The sequence below is a fragment of the Equus przewalskii genome, chromosome 7, assembly GCF_037783145.1.
Source record: "Equus przewalskii isolate Varuska chromosome 7, EquPr2, whole genome shotgun sequence".
Lineage (NCBI taxonomy): Eukaryota > Metazoa > Chordata > Mammalia > Perissodactyla > Equidae > Equus > Equus przewalskii.
Window position 1 is genome coordinate 30300118 of NC_091837.1, and position 17557 is coordinate 30317674.

General features: G+C 52.3%; 2 long non-coding RNA genes across 2 annotated transcripts; one reads left to right on the top strand and one right to left on the bottom strand.

Annotated features, from left to right (window-relative positions):
• Positions 1 to 2154: 2154 nt before the first annotated feature.
• Positions 2155 to 8465, bottom strand: LOC103553429 (uncharacterized). The gene is made up of 4 exons (XR_545464.2): positions 8345 to 8465; positions 6392 to 6525; positions 4256 to 4383; positions 2155 to 3504 (listed from the first exon to the last, which is right to left on the bottom strand). It is a non-coding gene; the product is annotated as an uncharacterized lncRNA (long non-coding RNA).
• Positions 8466 to 11183: 2718 nt separating this feature from the next.
• On the top strand, positions 11184 to 13280 carry LOC139084783 (uncharacterized). The gene is made up of 2 exons (XR_011542501.1): positions 11184 to 11786; positions 12285 to 13280. It is a non-coding gene; the product is annotated as an uncharacterized lncRNA (long non-coding RNA).
• The last annotated feature ends 4277 nt before the right edge of the window (positions 13281 to 17557 follow it).

The following is a 17557-nucleotide window of genomic DNA, read 5'->3' on the forward strand; positions in this document are numbered from 1 at the left end:
AGCGTGTCCACCGCCCCAGAAGGAAGCCCCGGGCCCATTAGCATCACACCCGGGCCCTGGCAAACTCCTGTCTACTTTCTATCTCTGCACCTCCTAATTCTCAGCACCTCGTCTCAGAGGAAATCGTGCAATAGTTGTCCTTTAGTGTCTGGCTGCTTGTACATAACCTTTTCAAGGCTCACGCACGTTGTGGCATGAATCAGCGCTTCGTCCCTTTTTCTGGCTGAATGAGACTCCACTGTATGACTGTGCCAATCTTTGTGTGTCCATCCATTGGCTGATGGGCCTCTGGGTCGTCTCCCCCTTTTGGCTGTTGTGACCAGAGCTGCCGGGAACAGCTTGTACAACTCTGTGTTGAGTCCGGGCTCCGGGTCTTTGCATGCATCCACAGGCGTTGGGCTCCGCTGAGGAGCTGTGGTGGGCTTGCTGTCCAGGGAACACTCCCGGAGCGCGGAGCGCGGCAGGAAAGGGCACTCTGCCCCGGGAGGGTGGGGTGCACGCGCAGGGCGTGTGTTCCCTCAGCTAGCCGGGGTCAGGCCTGGAAGGGCAAAGCCCCTCGTCCTCCCACTCGCCCTTCCGCCCACCCGCTGGGCTGTGTCTGTGGACCCAGCAGTTGAGCCAGGGGAGGGAGTGGGCTGAATGGACTTGACCTCTAGGCTGGAGCACGGGAGTTTCAACCCCTCAGCCTGCTGGACTCGTCCACTGCTGGAAAGCATTGATGCTTTGAATGCCATCGCCCGGGGCTTGTGCGGTTCCCTGCACTCCGGTGTCCTACAGACATGTCCCTAAACCATCTGGGTTTGAGACCCCAGGCCTGCAGGGCTGTCTTGGTCCCGGGAGCGAAGCGGTTCCCACAAAGGCCCACCAGGTGGGTCCTGGAGGGTGAGCACCCCCCCGTGCCAGGTGAGTCCAGGGTTGCCCAGGTGTGGACTCAGCCATACAGCTGGACTGGACCTGGCTCCTAGGGGTCAGCAGCTGAGGCTGGGGTGTGAGATGGGGGTGAGAGCCTCCGGGAGCCCAGGGATGAGCAGATGCTTTCAGGGACATTGGATGCTCTGGAGTCCAGCAGTCGCCCCTGTGAAAGTCGTGTCTCCGATCCATTTGGAGCCCATGCTGGAGTTCATCACCCATCCGCAGGGGGACCAGGGCAAAGTGAGAGCACCCTTCTGAGCATTTGGAGAGCATGACATTTCCACGAGTGGCTGTCGGGAGCAGATGCACGTGCTGTTTCACATGGTCCCAGAACGTCACACCCCAACTGGAGGTGAATCGGAGGCAGGGCGGGCCCGGAACCATCTTCCCTGGACGTCGGGAGTCAGAGCACCGCTAGCATGTGTCAGAAGCGCATGGTGAGCAGCCCCAGCGAGAAGGCTGAATCCTCCGCAGGTGCCGTGCAGCACAGTGTCGGGGTCACTGCCAAGAGACCCCCAAATGGCCAAACAGGAGGCTTGATTTCCGGCCTCCAAGTCCAAAGTGCACACAAAAGGGCCACATGAGAGGCTCGTGTGCTCCTCTCTGGGCAGGACAGAAGGACAAAGGGAGGGGAGGACTGATTCACGAAGGGAAGGAGCACCGTCCTCCCTCCCCACCCCAAGCTGGAGATGTCGGGGGACCCAGGGTCCCCTCAGCTTTGCTCTCCTACACGTGCAGCACAGGACAGAGGTGGCTGAGGTCTCAGGAAGTGTTGGGTGCATGCATTCAGCAGACACTCATCCTCATGTTCATTCATGCGCTTTGGGGAGAGCCTAGTCTGCTCCAGGCACTGTTCCAGGCACAGGGGACAGTGGTGAACTCGGCCCGCATGGGCAAGTGCTCTCACAGGCCAGTGTCGGGGAGGACATGGGTCAAGGGGAGCCCTAGTGGGCGTGTGACTCTCTGCAGCCTCTTTGGAACAGAAGTTGGCATGATTTTGTAAAGGTGGACCTTTGCGCACTTTGTCCCTCTGCAGACCCACCCCTGGGTATGCCCTCAGGGAAACGGGGGGTGGGGGGGGCGGGGGGACGGCAGGAGCCTGAGTGAGAATGTCTGTCGCAGCCGGTTCCTAACAGCAAAACTCTGGAAACAACCCACACTCCATCATCAGAAGAAAGGACGGGTCATCCCGTCTAGATTCCCAGGCAATATTTGGCAGCAGCGAGAAGGAGAAGTCACTGCTGCCCAGAACAGCCCAGAATGGGCCCCATCAACATGGCATTTAATAAGAAAAGCAGGATGCAAAAGACGGATGCTGTTGATAAAGGATGATGCAAACAGGGAAAATCATGACGCACAGAGCTATGAAAATGAAGAGTGGTAAAGGTCTTCCTCAAGGAGGGCGCCAGGCAGATGTTAGAAAGTTCAAAGGAAAATAAACAGACGCCTCTATAGATAAGCATATTGAAATGAATGTGTCAGTGGAGGAAAATCTGTTTTTTCCTGTGGGATGGAGGGAAGCTAACTGACCCTCTGTGCATGAGAAAGTTTGCGTGTCTGTCAGTGAAACAGCTCGGAGACGATGGAGGCGGGAAGCAAAGGGCCTGAGAGCAGCGGAAGCAGCGCTGTGCGTGCCCCAGGCTGCATCACTTCCCTTGGAATGTTTTTCCATCGCTTTGCTTTCAGCCTGTGTGTGTGCGTACATCTAAGGAGAGTTTCCAGCAGGCAGCACAGAGTTGGGTCTGGGTTTTGAATCCGTTCAGCCACTCTCTGTCCTAACTGGGGAGTTTGATCCATTTACTCTCATGAACAGACGTTTACATTTCCGTAGTTGTAATCCAGTTGCATAAAGCCTTTACCACAGGGACAGGCTTATCACTGCCTCCAAGTTCCTCCTTTCTGTTAGTCTTGTCATCTCTTCTCCTCTTTTGCCACCTTCCTGTGTTTGTTGATTTTTTAAATATTGATATGCTTTGATTCCTTTCTCCTTCTCGTGTAAGTGTAGAGGTATTTTCTGTGGTTACCTTGGGACTTACATAAAATATCTTATAAAAGTCTATTTTAAGCTGATAACTTACGTCCAATCCTATAAAAACCCCTACATGTTAGCTGCCCCCGCACATACATTCTATGATGCTGTTGTCACAATTTATATCTGTTCATGGTGTGTATCTTTTAAAAATATTTTTTAGTTACAGTTATTTTGTAATACTTTGTCCTGTAACTTTATACTGGAATTAAAAGTGACTTCCCTGTGCCGTCACAGTCGTCGAGGGTCCGGTGTCCGTCTCTGTATTTGCCTCTGCCAGTGGGTTCCATACTTTCTTAGGCTGATGTTTCTTCTGCACTGTGATGCTGTTTCATAGAGCTCAGAAACAAGCAAAACTGAAAGATACAATGTCTACAGGTATGTATACACCTAGACAAACACGTGTACATGTTCTATATGCGCTAAGACTGTTTTGCAAAAGCCAGAGGATGATGCAACTCATGGGTGAATCTTACAGACACGATGCTTCCTGAGAGAAGTGACACACGAAGAGCGAGTGCTGTGATCCATCTTCGTAAAGTTCAAGGACAGGCAACACCGACCTGTGGAGAAAGAGGCCAGGATAGTGGCTCTGTTGTCGGGAGTGACGGGCACTGAGAGCTTTCTGGGCTGCAGGACAGCCCTGCGTGTTGAGCTGGGCAGCAGTTACATGGGTGCAAACATTTGCAAAAATGAATCACCCATACCCTAGGATTAGTGCACTAACTGCGTGTAAGGTGCGCCTCAAAGTTAAAGCCCAGGAATGATGAAGACGAAATTCAGGCACGGGGGAGCTCTGACTCGGGAGCTGAGAGGACGGAACAGGAAGGAAGAGATGGAAATGGGAACTGCCAGGAATGTCGCAGTTCTTCGTCTGGGTGGTGGTTTCAGGTTGATTCTGGTCTAATCATGCCGCCCCTATGTGCCACATGCATTATTTTATGTGTAGTCAATAGTAGTGAAGGGGCTGCCCCGTGGCCGAGTGGTTAAGTTCGTGTGCTCCACTTCCGTGGCCCAGGGTTTCACCGGTTTGGATCCTGGGCTTGGACATGGTGCCGCTCATCAGGCCATGCTGAGGCAGCATCCCACACAGCACAACCAGAGGGACCCCCAACTAGAACATACAGCTATGTACTGGGGGGCTTTGGGGAGAAGGAAGAAAAACAGTAGTGAGGATTTTTAAAGTAGGCGTATAGGGACATCCAGCAACAGTGAGCGCTTTTCTCCCTTATTTCTCATGCGGTGTTTCTGACCCCCAAGAACATTTTCAAGCTTAGGAAAGAAGAGAAAGCAGTTTGATGAGCAGCCACTTACACAGCACCTGGGCTTGGTTATTGTAGGCATCTGCCTATTGCTTCATTTATTTTCGTCTTTGCTGAAGTAATTTCATGGTGAAGTACAGACATCATGACGTCTTACTCCTAAGCACTTTGTACTTCTCTCTAGGAATAAGGACATTTTAATGTGTCAATTGTATCTCAATAAAAAAAGAATAAGGTCCTGTTCCTACATGACAGCCACAGCAACGTCATTGTCACACTTGACAAAATTAACAATAAAGCCCTAATGTCATTTCATACCGTCCATATTCAACGTGCCCCCTTCTGCCCCCAAGTGTCTCTATGGTAGATTTGCTCAAACGAGGACCCAATCCAGAACCACATGTTACATTTGTAAATCTCTTTCATTTTTTTAAATGCCCTTTATTTTTTTAATTTTTTTTCCACGGAAGACTGGCCCTGAGCTAACATCTGTGCCCATCTTCCTCTACTTTATATGTGGGACGCCTGCCACAGCATGGCTTGCCAAGAGGTGCTGTGTCTGCACCCGGGATCTGAACTAACCCGGGCCGCTGAAGCGGAACATGCGAACTTAACTGCTGCGCCACCGGGCCGGCCCCTACAACAGATCCCCTGTTTTTTCCCATGCCTTTAAAGTGATGACCAGCCAGGACCAGTTGTCCTGGTACTTTAAACGAACGAAGCAGCCCAGGGTGGGACGATGGGGGATAGCTGGGCAAGCGGCCTTTGGTGCGGGCAGTCAGGGACGGTGCTCGGAGGAGGGGACATCGGGGCTGAATCCTGAAGGGCACCAAAGAGCCAGCCACACAAAGTTCCAGGGGGAGAGTATGCCCAGCAGGAGCGAGGAGCAGCGCAGAGACCGGTGTGGGTGGCGGGTGAGCCGGTGGAGGCGTTAACTGGGGTGCCAGGGAGGCTGGCGAGAGCCAGAGCATGAACAAGCTGAGTGAATGAATGAACAAATGCACACAAACATTCCTGTTAGGTGACCGCCTGAGTCTGTGAGTCATTCCTTGGGCACTGTTCATCATGTATGGTCAGCTCCTTCAGTCCTTCAGTCCTCGTGACACCATTTCCTGACTGTGCCCGTCAGGATGCAGGTTTGTTCCCAGCTCCGCTACGCAGTCATTACAGGATTGGCTGGGGCTCTCAGGGGACAGGCTCCAATGTCTGGCCGTCTCAGACGCTGCCACACCAGGGGCACACGGTTCAGGAGGAGCTGCGAGGAGCTCCATCCCGGGGACCGCACACCCTGCTCCTGCTCAGTGCACGGCTCCAACCACAAGAAGGGCAGCATGCTCCAGCCCACGAGGCGCCCAGAACCTAGGAGGCTGGAAATATCCCAGTAGCATTGTGGCCCCATCTTACAGGTGAGGAAGCCAATTAAAAAAGGATAAAAGTCAGTTGCCACAAAGGCCGGGAGATTGGCCCCAGAGGACGTGCGCACTTTGATGACCAGGCTGCAGGCTGAGGATGAGGTTGGGTGCGGTGGGTGTGGCTGCTCAGAGAGCCTGCGCCCCGCCCCATGACACAGGCCAGAGGAGTTCTGCCCTCTGTCTCAGGAGGCTGGAATCTGCTTCCGACACTGGCTCCCCAGCCTGGAGGCTCCCCAGGTTCCTGGGGAGGACGTGCAGTGGGTGCCCGAGGCCACAGACCAGGAGCCACGAGGCCTTGGCCCAGGACCGGGGGAGTCATCTCATTCCCCAGCCTCTGTTTTTGCCCCTGAAATGATTGTCCTGCCCATTCTCTGTGCCCCCCACACCCAGACCAACGAATGGGCAGGCCAGGCTCGGGGCCCTGGAGGCAGATCTCTTCAGGCTGCCTCTGGTCCTCTGGCTTCCCCCAGGGTTGGCCAATCAGAGGCACAAGGGGGAGATGAGAGGGCGGGGGTGGGGGAGGGGGCACTTAGACCCCCTTCCCTCCGCCCTCCCAGCTGTGAGATCTACAGCCACAGCTCCTGTCTGGCCCCCACCCCCTCCCCCACCCCCTTCCCCACTTGCTTCCCACCACCACAGGCCTTGCAAGGTCACCACTCCTCAAACACAGCTGTGTGAGGGCCCCTTCATTAACGCCCACCCAGCGAAACCCTTCTGAGTGGAATTCTGTGTCCTGCCGGGATGCTGGCTGATGTAGAGGTAATAACAATGCTTACATCATCGGGTCTGGAGGTTAGAGCCATGTGACCATTCACACAGCAAGTACCAACTGAGGGCTTCCAGAGGGCAGGTACCAATTTAGGTTCTGGAAAATCCCTTCCATCGTGGAGTTTAGATGGTGGTAGGTGCCCTGGAGGAAAATAAGACAAGGAAGTGGTATCGATGTGCCAGGGGAGGTCACAATTCTAAATCGGTAGGTCAGGACCTGAGGGAGAGGGGAAGCTGGGGAGATCCGGGGGAGGACAGGTCCCTCCCGGCACGCACACAGCAAATGCAAAGGCCCTGGGACAGGAGCATGCCTCTTGTGTCCAGGAAGAGCTTGAGGCAGGACAGGGAGGCACACAGTGTCCAGCTTGGAGCATGGGCTCCTATGCTGAGTGAAGGGGGAGCCACTCACCCCGCCTTGGGTTTTTAAAGAACTGTGGCCTCCAGAGACAGAAGACTGTGGTGGAAACCAGCTAGAGGCTGGGGATGGAACCCAGGAGGGCAACGCTGGTGGCAGAAACCAGCGTCTCCCACCTGCATAGGTGCTGTACTGGGCTGAATAGTGTCCCCCAAAACTCATGTCCACCTGGAACCTCAGAATGTGACTTTATTTGCAAATAGAGCCTTTGCAGATGTACTTAGTTGAGGTCATACTGATTAGGGTGGGCCCTAAATCCAGTGACAAGTGTCCATATAGGAAGAGGAGAGGACACAGACACAGAGGGAAGGCGGTCATGTGAAGACAGAGGCAGAGATTGGAGTGATGTGGCCACAAGCCAGCAAGCGCCAGGAGCCCTCAGAAGCTGGAAGAGACAAGGAAGTCTCCTCCACTAGAACCTTCAGAGGGAGCACAGTCCCAGCCACACCTCAATCTTGGACTTCTGGCCTCCTGACCCAGAGAGAAGAAATTGCTAGGAGCTGGCCCCGTGGCCGAGTGGTTAAGTTCGTGCACTCGGCTGCATGCGGCCCAGTGTTTCATTGGTTCGAATCCTGGGCGTGGACATGGCACTGCTCATCAAACCACGCTGAGGCAGCGTCCCACGTGCCACAACTAGAAGGACCCACAACGAAGAATATACAACTATGTACTGGGGGGCTTTGGGGAGAAAAAGGAAAAAAAGAAAAAGAAAATCTTTAAAAAAAAAAAAAGAAAAAGAAATTGCTATTGTTCTCAGCCTCCCAGTTTGTGATAAGTTGTTACGGCAGCCCCAGCAAAGTAACACAAGTGGTGAGAAGGGACAGGATTCTGGATCCGTTCTGAAGATGGAACCAGCAGCATTTCCAGATGTAGAAAGGGTGGGTCAAGGATGCCTGAGAGTTTCTGGCCTGAGTAGCACCTAGGAGGGAGCTGGCTCCCGGAGATGGGGAAACATGCAGTGAAGGTGACCCCGAGTTGCCAGACGGCCAAGCCTGTCATGAGACCAGCAGGAAAGCAGCCGAGATGCCCCCGGGCTGGGGCTGCCCAAGCAGAGGTCCCTGCCTCTCCCACTTCCCCAGCCCCATCCCCAGCAAGACTGCTCTGCTCTAAGCCCCTTGGTGGGCAGAAGGGAGTTGTCTGCAGACAGGCTGGGGCCCACCCTAAGCGCAGAGGGCGGGGCCTGGAGCTGGGGACCAGCGAGGGGCAGGCGGGGAGCGGCCCTTCTCCGCACGAGGCCTCCTGGGCCTTCTCCTGCTCCCCAGGGAGGAACCCCGGGGCCTTTGCACTGGTTGGTCCCTTGGCCTGAGTCCTGTACCCCTGGGCGCTTTGACCCTGCCCTGGCCAGGTCCCCTCTCCCCACAGGTGGTTCCCTCACCTGTAAAACAGAATGATGGTTCATAGTAGCATTTTTCATAATAGCCAAAGTTAGAAAAAAAACCAAATGTCCATCAACTGATGGATAGAAAAATGGTGTATCCACACAATGGAATAGTATTTAGCAATGAAAAGAGATGGACTACCAATAGGTGCTACGACGTAGACGAACCTTAAAAACACGAGGTTCAGTGAAAGGAGCCAGACAAAGGTCACACAGCGTATGACTCCATTCATACGAAATGTCCGGAACAGGCAGACCTGGAGAGACAGGGAGCAGATTAGGGTTGCAGGGGCTGGGGGGTTGGGAGTGCCTGTTATTGGGCAGGGGGCTTCTTTTTGGGATGATGAGAATGTTCTGGCATTAGATACTGGTGATGGTGACCCAACCCTGGGAATATACTTAGAACCACTGAAGTGTTTTTTTGTTTTTTTTTTTTGAGGAAGATTAGCCCTGAGTTAACATCTGCTGCCAATCCTCCTCTTTTTGCTGAGGAAGACTGGCCCTGAGCTAACATCCGTGCCCATCTTCCTCCACTTTATATGTGGGACGCCTGCCACAGCATGGCTTGCCAAGCGGTGCCGTGTCCGCACCCAGGATCCAAACCAGCGAACCCCAGGCCACCGGAGCGGAATGTGCACACTTAACCGCTGCGCCACCTGGCCGGCCCCTGAAGTGTATACTTTAAAGTCATGAATTTTATGGTATGTGAATTATAACAGAAATTTTTTTTTTAACTAAAAACAAATGGAGTACTGTTTGACCCGCCTACCTCTGTGGTGACTGGAAAAGGAGCCTGGGGTGGGGACATGTGAGGTGTCTGGGGGGGGTCACCCCACTTGTCACAGGCACTTCACTCACTCAGGCTAGGCTGTTGCATGCGGATGCTGGGCTCACAGTGGAGCTCCAAGACGTGCAAGTGTGTGTTTCTGAGCCGTCAGGCCTCAACTTTCTCCTCTGTAAAATGGGGGAGTCATAGTGCCACCTGCGGGGGTGTGGCGAGGAGGAAGTAGGCAGTTTCTGTGGAGCACCTAGGGCAGAGCCTGAATAGAGTTCTCAGTCATTTCCCAGACCCCTTCGAGCCCCTCTCCCCAAGCCAGAACCCCCTGAAGACCTTTCTTGGGTTTTTTGGGTGCAATTCACCTGAGACAAAATTATCCATTTTATTTCTTTTTAAAGATTGGCACCTGGGGGGGGCCCCCCCGTCATGCAGCCGTTAAGTTCACGTGTTCTGCTTCAGCGGCCCAGGGTTCACCGGTTCGGATCCCAGGTGCCGACTTACTCACCGCTCATCAAGCCATGCTGTGTCAGGCATCCCACATATAAAGTAGAGGAAGATGGGCACAGATGTTAGCTCAGGGCCAGTCTTCCTCAGCAAAAAGAGGAGGATTGGCAGTAGATGTTAGCTCAGGGCTAATCTTCCTAAAAAAAAATTAAATAAATAAATAAATAATAAAGATTGGCACCTGAATTAATATCTGTTGCCAATCTTCCTTTTTTTTCTTCTTTTCCCCAAAGCCCCCCAGTACATAGTTGTATGTTTTAGTTGTAGGTCCCTCTGGTTGTGGCATGTGGGATGCCATCTCAGCATGGCTTGATGAGTGGTGCCGTGTCCGGCCCAGGATCTGAACCAGTGAAACCCTGGGCCACAGAAGCGGAGCGCATGAACTCAACCACTCGGCCACAGGGCTGACCCCCAAAATTATCCATTTTAAAGCAAACAATTCAGAGGCATTTAGCACATTCACAGTGTCATACAACCACCATGTGTATCCAGCCCTGGGAACCACCAACCTCTCTGTCTCTGTGAGTTTACCTGTTCACGATATTTCATACAAAAGGGCCATGCTACGTATGACTTTTGACTTGCCATTGTTGTAGGCTGCCAGCGTATAAGAAAATAAAAACATGTCTCCACGTGGTTATACAAATTGTCCTTTCTAAAAATTCTAGCCAAACTTCAGATGTTATTTGGAGAATCATGGTACCCTGTTATCACCAGCTTGGACTTATTTTATTTATAATATGAAAATCTATGAATGCCCCAACCTGCTCAAGAACTGTCCACCTATCCTTTCTTTTTTCTTTTTTTGAGGAAGATTAGCCCTGAGCTAACCTTTACTGCCAATCCTCCTCTTTTTGCTGAGGAAGACTGGCCCTGAGCTAACGTCCGTGCCCATCTTCCTCTACTTTCTATGTGGGACACCTACCACAGCATGGCTTGACGAGTGGTGCCATGTCCGCACCTGGGATCCGAACCAGAGAACCCCGGGCCGCCAAAGCAGAACGTGTGAACTTAACTGCTGCACCACCAGGCCGGCCCCTGGATGAGCTTAATCCTAACCACCTTGCAGAGGATGAGCAGAGGTAGGTGAATATACGGATGTAACTGCCTCTCTCATCCAAGTTCACAGACCCCTGATCGCGCTCGTTGGTCCACAGACCCCCATGGTTAGAGAGTGACGGTTTGGGCGGGAAGGGACGTCTTTAGATGGAATGGTGGTCAAGGAAAGCCTTTTGAGGAGGTGACTTTGGGGCTGAAACCAGCGTTTTGACCTAGAGCCAGTCAGCACAAAGATGTGAGGCTGGGACGGGAGGAGCTGGCGGTTGGAGGGATGGAGAGGGAGGAAGATGGCGCTGCTCCGAGGAGCATTGCTGATACAGGAGACAGTGAGACTGTTATGGGGTCCTGGGGTGGTCCCGGCGCCAGAGGACTGTGGCTTGGACCAGGGGGTAGCTGGTGGGTGGAACCGGAGGAAGGAGAGGAAGGCAGGTTGCAATGGGAAGGCGCGAGGTGATGTCATCTGGAGACAGGCCTGGGTGCCACTTGAGACCAGGAGAAAAGAGGGAAAACAGGTTTGCCAGGCTTGGAAAGCAGGATATTGAGATTCTGGAGTTGGGGCCCAGAGGCTCGGAGGGGAGCCCTGAGGAACTCTGAGGAAGCCCAGGCCCTGGTCCCCGCCCCCGGCTCTGTGGTGACCCAGCCTGGATGGGCTTCTCATGCCTTTAGGATGTCCTGCAAGGCTCGTGACTGTCTGTCGTCCATCAGTGAGGCAGCTACTGTCCACGACAGGCTGAGTCACCCACCCGGCAGGTGCAGAGGCTTTGGGGCACCCTCAAATGACTTCTGCAGGAGCCAGTCTGGCTGGCTGGAGACCCCGGCCAGCTTGGGCCTCACTCAGAAGCTGCTGAAGTTCAAGTGCTGGCGCCCCTGGGGCTGGGAAGACGCTGGAGGAAGTCGGGGCCGCTGGACCTGGCAGTCACTCACCCCTCCTCCCTCCAGGCCCTCAAGGAGGGCTTCCTCCTTCACCTGCCCCTGGACATTGGCACCTGATGTGCCTCTTAGGGCCACGCCCACCAGCGCTGCACCCCTGGGCATGGTGGGAGGCCCCTACCCAGCAGTGGTCACTCCCCATCCCTCCTCCTCAAGCCCCTGCCAACTGCCAACCTACTTCTGTCTCCATGGATTTGCCTAGTCCGGACATTTCGCGTAAGTGGAATCATACAAGATGTGCCCTTTTGTGTCTGGCTTATTTTGCTCCGCAGAATGTTTTCCAGGTTCATCCACGCTGCAGTGTGTGTCAGTGCCTCTTCTTAAATCAACTTTGTTAAGGTAAAATTCACACACAATTCAATGCACACACTTTTAAGAGTAGAGTTCAGGGGCAGCCCCGTGGCCTCGCGGTTAAGTTCGCGCGCTCCCCTTCAGTGGCCCAGGGTTTCACCGGTTCGGATCCTGGGCACGGATATGGCACGGCTCATCAAGCCATGCTGAGGCGGCATCCCACATGCCACAACTAGAAGGACCCACAACTAAAAATATACAACTATGTACCGGGAGGCTTTGGGGAGAAAAAGGAAAAATAAAATCTTAAAAAATAATAAGAGTACAGTTCAGTGAGTTTGGACCAATGTATGGACCCAGGCGCCTATCCCCACAGCACTATAGAACATTTCTGTCACCCCCAAAGTCCCCTCCTGTCCTGCCCCAGTCAATCCCCACCCCAGGCAACAACCAGTGAGCTAATTGCCTCAAGGGTGGACTCAAGGGTGGGTTTGCAAGCATTTAACAGTTTTTCCAAATTGTTCTTTCTCCTTTTGTTATGCTAAGGAGATGCAATCACCAACCACTCTGAACCAGAGGAGCCTCTCCACGAGAGCAGTGCCTGGACCTCTGCTTCATTTTTCACGCTAAGATCTCTCCCGGAGCTTAGGCCTTATTACTGTGACCTGCAGTGTATGTGGAGGCACGTCTTCCAGCTGAGCCTGCACAAGTGAATGCCCACTTCTCCCTTTTGAATATTCATTTCCCATCCCAAATAAATGTCCTTGCTTCCCATTGTTCAGGGACACCACGACTTGGGAAATGATTCCTCGTGGTCTCCTATTTGCCGCAAACGTACCTTACTTTGCGAGACGACTCCTCCTGGCGGAGAGTCTGATGTCGCTCTCCAGGAGGGAACCCGCCTCGCTTTGGGGAACATACCCAGAGTGAATCCCGCACAGGCAGAACCTGCAGCAGGGTCTTTGTGTCTGCTTCCTCCACTTTGCATGAAGGGTTGAGAGGTCCCTTTGATTTCGAGGGAGCGTTCTGACAAATAAAAATGGCAAGTAATAGGATATATTGGAGAATATGAGGAAGCCATTTGGTGTAAACCTAACTCAGCCTGACCTTGTCTTTCCAAAAGGGCCTGACCGTCACCGTTGAGCATGCATTGTATATCTGCTTTAGATATTCCCTATGGCAAGAGCAAAGGCCCTTGAGATAAAGGTGCAACTTCCCTCCCCCTGCCAACGTTGGCATTTCTTTAAGGATTAAGCATCTTTCCTTAGGCTAGGAACTGATTGCTGCGCTCAACTGTGACCTCCTGCTACACCCTCTGAGATAGCAGACCCACTACCTGCTGTGTCCATCAAGCGCTGTGCTGACAGGGCAATCTTGTGACTATTGTGGGAGGGACATTTCAATCATATGTGAAACGTCCTGTATGGGGGTATATAACCACTCTGTACACCTCGCTTCTTTGGTGCCCTTTCTTCCTTTGGGAAAAAAGGCCCTGGGCCATGGTCCTCAGATTTCAGCTCAGAATAAACTCACCCAAATTTTCACTTATAGATTGGTTATGGATTATTTTCATCAACAGTTCCAACGTGTGGGGCTACCACAGTTTGTTTCTCCATCCACATGTTGATGGAGCTTTGTGTCCATCTCTGGGCTGTTACAAACATCTTCCATCTGTGATTTGGGTAAACACCCAGGAGTACGATTGCTGGGTTGAAGGTAAGTTCATGTTTACTGTTACAAAACCACGAGTTTTCCGTGCCTAGGGGGACACAGCAGAGCCCTTCCCTTGGGCTTGGGGCTGGAAGGGGCTGGCTGCCTGGCCAGGCCAGGTGGGGCCAGAAGCCACCCAGGATTGAAACCGGTCCAGAGCCTCCTTCTAACTGGACTCCTCAACTGTCACAGTCCCAACCTTCTGGGAGCCAGGAGGCAAATCCCCGTCCCACCCCCTCCCTTTAAGCTCTGAAGAGCCTTAGAACCAATACTGGCTCCAAGGAAAAGGTGGGGCCCACCACTCGTTTTGTTTAAACCAAGTCTGAAGCTCCTGAGACCTAGCCCTGGGCCCTGAGAAGCTTTGCCTAAAGTCCCTGGAGGAGGACAAAGACTTTTCCAGAATGAGATCAGGGGCTGACTTCACAGTGCCCGGGGCTGGAATTATCTTGACCCTGAGGCAGGGAGGTGTGGGGTCATTTTGGAGAACTCCTCCTCAAGAGGCTGGCAGTGTACATTGTTCTACTCAATCCTCTTCATCATCAATCCCATTTTCTGGGCGAGATAACCAGACCAGAACCCAGGTGACTCCCCAGGCTCCACCCGGCGCGCCCACCCAGAGGGACCCGGGCAGGTTCAACCACTCAACTCTCAGGGGGCAGCCCGCCGAGGGGGTGTGGCCAGGGCTGGAGGAGCGGACCCCGCGCTGCCAGGAATGTTTCAGTTGCATTTGAGGAGCGGGTCAGCTCTGGGCGCTGTGGACTGGGCTGATAGAGAGAGGAATGGAGAGAAATCCTAGGGTTTTGCTTGTATCTGCGACCACTGTGTGGAAAAATGATCCCAAACTTCCAAGGAGAGCAGCTTGCTCTTTCAGTGCCATCTCGGAGCATCAGTCAATAGGCCCACGAAAGGGTTACTTAGCGAGTTGAGGCCAGGTCAGCAAACTTGTTCTGCAGCAGGCCAGATGGTGAATATGGCTTTGCAGGCCACACAGCCACTGTTGCCACTGCTCAGCTCTGCAAGTGCACCTTGAAAGCAGCCACAGACAATAAATAAGCAAGTGGCCGTGGCTGGACTTCAGTAAACTTTATTTACCAAAACAGGCAGTTAGTATCCAGAATACATAAAGAACTGTAACTCAACCCAGTTAAAAACTAGTCAGAGACCTTGACTAGACATGGCTTCAAAGGTAAACAAACGGCCGAGCCGTGTGAGAAGATGCGCAACCTCTCGAGTCACTAGGGAAATGCAAACCAAACCACAGCGAGAAACCACTTCACACCCACTAGGATGGCTATTTAAAAAAAAAGCTGAAAATAACAAGTATTGGTGAGGAAGTGAAGAAATTGTGCACTGCTGGTGGGAATGTAAATTGGTGCAGCTGCTGGGGAGAACAGTATGGAGGGTCCTCAAAAGATTAAACGTAGAATTACCATATGATCCAGCAATTCCACTTCTAGATATATATCCAGAATAATTGAAAGCAGGATTTCGGGGAGATATTTGCACCCCCATGTTCACTGCAGCATTATTCACAACATATAGCTTTCACAACAATAGCAAAAGCGTGGAAGAAACTCCAGTGTCCGCCAATAGATGAGTGGATAAACAAAATGTTGTATATCCATATAGTGGAATATGATTCAGCCTTAAAAAAGAAGATAATTCTAGCACATGCTGCAACATGGATGGACCTTTTGGATATTATGCTGAGTGAAAAAAAGGACAAATACTACATGATTTCACTTATATGAGGGACCCTAGAACGGTCAAATTCATGAAGTCAGAAAGTAGAGGGGCTGGCCCCGTGGCCACGTGGCTAAAGGTCCACACCCTCCACTTTGGTGGCCCGGGTTCGCTGGTTCTGATCCCAGGCACAGACCTCCTCCACTCATCAGCCATGCTGTGGAGGGGTCCCACAGACAAAATAGAGGAAGATGGGCATGGATGTTAGCTCAGGGCCAATCTTCCTCGGAAAAAAAAAAAGGTTAAGATGGCAATTTTTAAGTTATGCGTATTTTACTACAATTAAGTAAAAAAGAAAAAAACCAAGTGCAGGGCTGGACTTGGCCCCTCAGACCGTGTTGTTGGATCCCTGATGCAAGGGCCCGCACCTGTCTGACTTGCTGTGGAGTACTGTTGGAAAGCTGGGTCTGTAATGTTCTCACCACGTTAACTTGCAAGTTTTTGTCAAGCAGAGGGCAAACGATTTCTCGAGGTAGAAAAGATGATCAAAGATTAAGGATTTGTCATGGAGGAAAACAACCCATTTTGTATCTGACTGACCAATCTTATTCTAACATTCTTCTTTTCAAATCTCTATAAATAACACATTCCTTAAATTCCACTCAGGAACCATCTCTACTGTCCTCTGGTTCCCTCCTTAATGGGTTAAATAATCCTCCAGCCCACGTTTTTTCCGTATTGGTAAAAGAGTTAGTTTTTAATTTTTTGAAAATTATGCTCAACACTACTGAAATCATGATGACACAAGAATGTGACCCTCCATCTGTTTTAGGGCAGACAAACCACCCCACACCCCCAGCACCTGGGACAGACATTACTAATTGATCACAGAACCCTCAGAGCTCTCTGCTTAAGGCTCTGGGTAGCCACCACCAGCATCTGAAATGACACCCCTTGGCCATTCCTTCTACAGAAGGTGGCAGCGGCACTGCAGCCCTGGCTGGGTGGGCAGTGGCATCTCCATGGACGGTTGTGTGTTTTTCCTGTGTGTGTGTGGGTCTTTCTCTTCATCCAACCTCCTTTCAGCAAATCTCTTTACTGCCTGCTGGGCCTTGGGCTGAGTGCTAGAGGAAAGAGATGGACAGGACTCTGTCCTTGTCTTGGGAGGTTTGCAGACCTGGAGGACAAGGAGTGAGTGGTCCCGGCGGAGCCATATTGCCAGGTAGAAATCCCGGAGCTGTTACTTCCTAGCTGTGTGACTTTGGGCGAGTCACCTCAGTTCTCTCGCCCTCATTTTCTTCTCCCATTGTGTGAGAGTGACAATAGGAACCTACCTCCTAGGGTTGACATGGGCATAAGGGTTTCTTCCTATACAGAGTGTCGTGTGCACACAGCAAGTGCAGTTGATTCCAGCTATTCTCGGTACTTATGCTCTATAACGTCGCCACGGTCACGGGGCTGTCGATACTGAACTGTTGCTCCAGAGGTAATACGGGGTTGGGTTCCACCTGTGTCACATTTTTGTCAATTGTTCAGTACATAACCCCATTTTATGTTTCTGTTTAAAGACATCTTATTTAATCTATATTGTTGATTCATTAACACCAAACCTATGCCATCAGCTCTGTACCTCACGCCTAACAAAGGGCACCTGACACACGCATTTCCTCCATGGCACGTGGCAGCCTTCTCACGCTTAGGGACACTGGAGAGCACTTCAGCTCTACGCTTGGCGGCCATTTAAAACAGTGAAATCACCAACGAAAAGCACAAAAATGCACAAAATGTCACACTCACTAGACCACATGGGCCCTTGTTGACAGTAGGAGAGCTGACACAGGGGGATGGTCGCCTGGCTCACCCGTGCCTGGAAATGAGCACCTCAGGCGACTCAAGTTTTTCACCGCTCTGCACATGTTTGTGAATGACCACGCATGTGAGCATTGATTTGGGGTTTATGAAAAATTTAGCGAGTAGGCAAATTTGCAGATACAGAACCTGAATAAGGAGGATCGACTGCACACACCGGCGTTGGCAGTGTCCAACAGAGGAGGGCAGGGACCCGTGCAATCACTGAGAAGCCCAGGTGGGGGATTGGCCGCACCCAGCCTCCCGCTGCTGCCTCCTTCCAGGGCTCAGTAACCTCTTCCAAACGCAAATCCCATCTGCCCCTCCTGACTGCTGCCTGCTCACTTCTTGAGCGCAGAGTGAAGCCGTCCATCCCAGACTGGGTAGCGCTGGGCTGTGCAGTCCCCAGGCGTCGAGCTCCCTCCAGCAACCTTGGCCCCAGGGGCTGCCCCACCTGTTCTCTGCCCTCTCCTCGGTTGCAGTTTTACCACCGTTTGTACATTTACTGCCCCTCTTTCCCCCTACCCCCACTGCTGAACTGGAAGCTCCGAAAAGAGGGGACTTTCTCCCCGTGGCAA